The sequence below is a fragment of the Xyrauchen texanus genome, chromosome 8, assembly GCF_025860055.1.
Source record: "Xyrauchen texanus isolate HMW12.3.18 chromosome 8, RBS_HiC_50CHRs, whole genome shotgun sequence".
Lineage (NCBI taxonomy): Eukaryota > Metazoa > Chordata > Actinopteri > Cypriniformes > Catostomidae > Xyrauchen > Xyrauchen texanus.
The window spans coordinates 11,416,175-11,422,289 of NC_068283.1; positions in this window are offsets into that span (position 1 = coordinate 11,416,175).

Here is a 6,115-nt window from a genome sequence, read left to right on the forward strand (position 1 = left end):
GCCTTTGTTTGGAGACAGCGTTCCCTTTCCTCTTTCCACCAAAGCAGACAAAGAGCTACTCAGAACATCTAAAGCTCTGCGTGTGGTCCACATAGGTACACAAAGCACGCACCAGACACAGCAACGAAAAGGCTGGGTCTGCCTCCTCCCGTGGCAGCGTTTGCAGATTCACTACCTGGTCCCTGAAGGGGGTTGTAGGAACCTTGGGCACATAGCCCGGTCGAGGTCTTAGGACAACATGGGCGTCTGCTGGACAGAACTCCAGGCAAGTGTCACTGACAGATAATGCTTGCAGGTCCCCAAACCTCTTTATGGAAGTGAGCGCGATCAGGAGGGCCATCTTCAAGGAGAGGTCTTTGAGTGTAACTGATTCTAGCGGCTCAAAGGGGGGTCTCTGGAGGCCTGAAAGGACCACGGAGAGATCCCAAGAGGGGAACCGGCATGGCCTGGGAGGATTCAGCCTCCGAGCGCCTCTAAGGAACCTGATGATCAGGTCTTTCTTCCCTAAGGACTTACCGTCCACTGTGTTTTTAGTGAGCTGATATAACAGCTACATAAGCCTTCAAGGTGGAGGGGGACAGCCTCCCCTCCAGCCTCTCCAGCAGAAATGAGAGCACTGACCCGACTGCGCATCTCTGCGGGTCATCAGATCGGGAAGAATGCCAATTCGCGAACAAACGCCACTTTAGGGCGTAAAACTGCCTGGTAGAGGGAGCTGTGGCTTGGCTGATTTGTCTGTCTTGAGGGGAGCATCCGCTAGGGAGTACAAGAGCGGGAAGTGGGCGTCTATTGGGAAGCAAACAGGTTTACCTGTGCTTTGCCGAACCGCTCTCAAATCAGCTGGACCGCTTGGGGGTGGAGTGTCCTCTGCCGTGTTGAGGTTGCCCGGGATATGAGAGGCGGGCAAGTTGCGACATGTGACGAGAGCACACGCCGCCTTGGCGATTTATGTACGCTATCGTGATAGTGCTGTCTGAACGGATCAAGACGTGCTTTCCCCAAAGTAGCGGGAGAAACCTCCGCAGGGCAAGAATTACAGCCAGCAACTCTAGGCAGTTGATGTGCCAACCCAGCCAGGGCCCCGTCCAGTAGCCAGCGGCCGCGTGCCCATTGCACATGGCGCCCCAACCCCGTTTGGAAGTGTATGTGGTGACCAGAACGCGTCGGGACTCCTGCTGTAGGGGGACTCCTGTCTTCAGAAAACAGAGGTTTGGTGGCATGAGGGGGTCAGTCCTGCCTCAACAACTACCATCCCTTCGCACTCACACCCATCATCATGAAGTGCTTCGAGAGGCTCGTCATGAGCCACATTAAGACCCAGCTGTCCCCCTCAGTAGACCCACTGCAGTTCGCGTATCGTCCAAACCATTCAACAGACAACGCCATCGCCACCACCCTCCATCTGGCCCTCACCCACCTAGATAAAAAGGACTCATGCTATTCATAGACTTCAGCTCAGCATTCAACACAATAATTCATCAGCACCTTGAAGTTTGGTGGCAGGAGGGGGTGATGAATGCACGGTATGTGCCGCGGTGCCATGCCCATCTCAGGACTCGAGTGGCGTGACGCCGCGGTGGATGCATATGCCCAAGGAATTTGTTTTAATTTGTTTTGCTGCTGAAATTGTTTTATAGGAACCGGTGTGCCTAGCTTGAACAAGTTGAAGCATTTCAGCACTGACTGCACGCGATCGTTGGTAAGGCGTGCTGTCATCGAACTGAGTCTAACTCCATGCCGAGAAAAGAGATGCTCTGAACCAGGGTGAGCTTGCTCTTTTCCCAGTTGACCTAAAGCCCTAGACGGCTGAGGTGCCTGAGCACCTGTTCCCTGTGGGCACACAGTAACTCTCCAGAGTGGGCTAGGATGAGCCAGTCATCAAGGTAGGTGAGTATGTGGATGCCAACTTCCCTTAGCAGGGCAAGGGCTGCCTCTGCACCCTTGCGTGAAGACGCAAGGGGACAGGGACAGGATGAAGGGGAGGACCTTGTACTGATACGCCTGGCCGTCAGACGCGAACCGTAGGAAGTATACATCCTTCAAGTCTACCGCTGCAAACCAATCTTGATGACGGATGTAAGTTAGAATGTGTCTTTGTGTGAGCATCGCATGCCACCGCCTTTTTTTGGGTACGATGAAGTAAGAGCTGTAAAACCCTCTTCATCTCAGCTGGAGGGACAGGCTCTATCGCGTATTTGAGTAAAAGGGTCGCTGGCGTGGGGTGTTGGCGTCTTCACCTTGCACAGAGGTAAAACGGATACCACTGAAAGGGTGCGGGGGCCTGGCAAACTTAATCATGTAGCCGAGTCGGACGGTCCTGGCCAACCAATGTGACGGGTTGGGAAGTGAAAGCCACACGTCCAAGCTCCGTGCGAGGGGCACTAAGGGGATGATCATTTTCAACGTACCTGGCTGGGCTTCGCAGCGAGGCAGGGCAGGTAATGTTGCGTCAAGATGCAAAAGCGCATCCCGAGGCTTTGGTGCTGAAAAAAGACACAAAGCACTTACCTCACTCTGTACACCCGGCAAGGGGTGAGTTAGTGACTGAGGTGGAGGTCCTGTGTAGGCGTCCTCTGGAGTCGTCAGAACCAGCCGGCCTGGTGACAGCAGTTGTAGGTCTGGAGGCGAGGGGTCCGCATCCGAGGTGAGGATTCTCCTTCCAGCTCTCCACCGGGGGACGGAGTGGTCTGCTTACCAGCTCCAGAGAAAACGTATCGTTTTCTGGGTCATCCGTCTCAGGAATGCTTGGGAGCCTTCCTGGTCCTCGAGGACATCTGAGAGACAGGGGGCGTGGCTGTGAATAAACGGACCCGAGGAACTGGCGCCTGGACCCAAGGAACAAATCGTCTAGCTGTGAGTGCTGCGGGGATGACGGATGGTTCCAGTCCTACCCCATGCTCATGGCGGGCGTCAGCCTCAGACTGGGAGGGCTGACCCGAAGGCGGTAGCCCAGTCTTCCACGTCAGATGCCGGGACGCTCTCTGATGCAGCGGCGAATTCCTCATCCAGCTCAGCAGGTAACAAGGAGTAGTCAAACTGGCCATGAGGCGAGCCACTCTCACCTCGAGCCCGGACGGAAGTCAACAAGCGTGCTTGGGCGCGGGTGGTTTGTGGGGTTTTACCAGCTGATCGCACAACCACTCGGCTCAGAAGAAAAAATCTGAATGGACAGATGCACGATTCCCTCCTTTTATACCCGTATGTCCGGGGGAGGGACATGCAAATTCTGTCTGCCAATTTCTCATTGACCTTTTCTCAAGGTCAGTGGTAACCAAGGCCTTCAAGAAAGACCTCTAGTGTCACTTCATTCAACACAATGTCAAGTGAGCGACAGACGGGGAAAGAGAGAGATAAATACAATGTGAATATAAAAACTTTAAAGGAATCAAGGAAATCTCAAACACAATCATCCGTACAAATTGTAGACTCAAATGGGGAGATCGGAATGTGTTCTCCTTTCCATTCTGATCCACTGTAATTTTAAAACCCTTAAGCGGCACCTGAAACATTAAACTCGACTTAACCGTTCCTCCTCCATGTGTGTTGTCCCATGAGCCCAGGGTCAGAGGTCACTGCCAAACAGCCATATGTTTACATTTTCCAATCCTTCTCAGACCACAAGCTGGAGTTCTCCACCTTCAAGAATGGCTGCACTCTCAGCTCACATACTTGATGGAAAAAGCTGTTGTTACTGGTAAATGAGTTTCTAACATAGCCAGTGCAGTTTTTCCATTTGGTTTTTATTACAATTAAAACACACATACACACACACACACACTTTCTGAAAGTCTGTTGCTCGTCGTGGTTAAATCTGCAAATGGAGACCAAAGCAAATGAAGGACAGGAATTATATTGTGTCTGCAGTGGTGGATATCATGGCCAGCCTTCCCTGCTCAGAAATTATTGAATAAAATGTGAACATACAGTATTTTCCTGTCGACATTCTCGGTAAAGACACTTATCCGTCCATGTAGCGTCGGTGTAGAAACTATCATTGAGTGAAACATTCTGCTCTGACATTATGTTTGTGTAAAGGACCAGAGAAGAAGCTACACCCATCTTCCAGTTCCTAAATGTTTATTGCTTCAGTGAAGAGACCCAGACATATGTTGCAATATGAATGCCGGCATTACTTGGTTTCCGGCTAAAAGGACAAACACTCTAGGTACTGTCAACTCTATTTTTTGTGTGTGTGTGTGTGTGTGTGTGTGTGTGTATATGTTGCTGCACATCTATGATCATGACAGAAGGGTGGACCACAGCTGCAGTCCATGGGCGAGTTTCCCTCCAGTACTTTTGCAGCCATGTCCCTCCCTTCTAGCATGCTAGCGAGTGATTAATCCTGTGACAAACTAGATTTGCACAGACAAAGGAAACCCCCTTCATGTGCTGCGTTAGGAGATACAGGAAGAAATTATGGGAGGGGTCATACTGGAATCCAAAGAAGGCTGAATTGTGTGTACAGGGAGGAGGGGAAAAGTTAAGAGAAGAAAATAAGTTGATTGTTCATTTTGTCCCACTCCCAGCTTTAACCCATTCCCATTCTACCCCTCCCTTCCTCTATCTCTCTTTCAAATCTCTGTGCTAGCAGGTTGCTTAATGTTTTCCAGATTTCTCAATGCTAGTTTCCTTCTGGAAGCCTTGACTCCTGTCATGAGATTCAGTAGAAGAAGCCGCAGTACTGGCAGCTCACCGCGATTACGCGCCATATGTTTACAAGCAGCGACCTCATCTGGTCAAATTGTGGAACAGCAGGATAATATTTAATTTTTTATATATATTTTATTTAACAGGAATGTCATGGCTCGTGATTTTTTTAAGTATTAGCACATATAGTGAATTCATTATCTAAATCTAAAATAAATGAAAGAAAAGGTACTCATCTAGGTGTACGCACCTACTTTTTCTTCATCATTACTATTTTCCACATTTTAGAAACAGCAAAGTCCTCAAAACTATGTAAGCACAGAAATGGAAGTATGGGTGGGAATTATGTAGCATCAAAAACATTAAATCAAAACTATCTTATATTTTAGCTTCTTACCCTTAGTAGCCACTCTTCATTTCTTCACATTCTTCATTTAGTATCATTGTACCACCACAGAACTTGGATAATTATTGGGATTCAGTAATATTTCATTCCTCCAGACTTTTTAAAGTGGTGGTTTAGTAAAACAAAATGTTAAAAGATGTTGATATGTCCATATAAAAAATAAGTTAAAAAATGTGCACACTGTCTACAATTTTTCTCATTAATGTAAACATTTGTGTTCGTTTTCTAAGAAACATATTCTACCAAGAAAAAAAAATGCTTGTTTATATATATATATCTATATATATATATATATATATATATATATATATGGGCTGAAAATGGCTGATGTGACGTAATCAATGTTGGGTAATTGTATTGTTTGCCGAGCACAAACAAAGTTGGGTTTTTCATTAAAAATATGAATTTAGAACATTTATTAATAAAAGGAAATAATAAAAGGGCTTTGATGCCTAAAGTGGGAAAATATGATTTGTTGGAGGTTTAAAATGTGCCTAATGTTGTTGAGTATTCAGACAATTTAATCAAATTTAGTAAAACATTTTTAAAAATAACAATAATTCCATAATGAAAAACAACTAAATCCCAAGAATGACTCATCTTATTTTATTGCTGGTTGTAAAGTGATATTTAATCAATGAGGATAATTAATGGCAGTTGCCGCTGTGCATAAAACTGGACACGAGGTGGCGGTAGATAGCCACATTTTAAACACAAGCTGCTTGTAAAGAAGTATAGATGAAATAACGGATTTTTTAAAGGTAAGTGAAAGTATCTTTTATATACTTATATATATATATACGTATATATAAACCAGGCTATAAAGTTTTGTCCCTCAGTCTGAACTTAACCCCGTCACACCAGCCATTTTCTGCCCATTAAAATGTTGGTTTCACACATATGTGACATTATTAATCAGACCATTGTAGTCAGGTGGGTCAAGTTTCACCCACTACTTTTTTTTCCGAGACTTTTTTTTATTTATCTATCTGCAGAACACACATTTTTAGAAGAATATTTCAGTTCTGTAGGTTCATCCAATGCAAGTTAATGGTGGCCAGA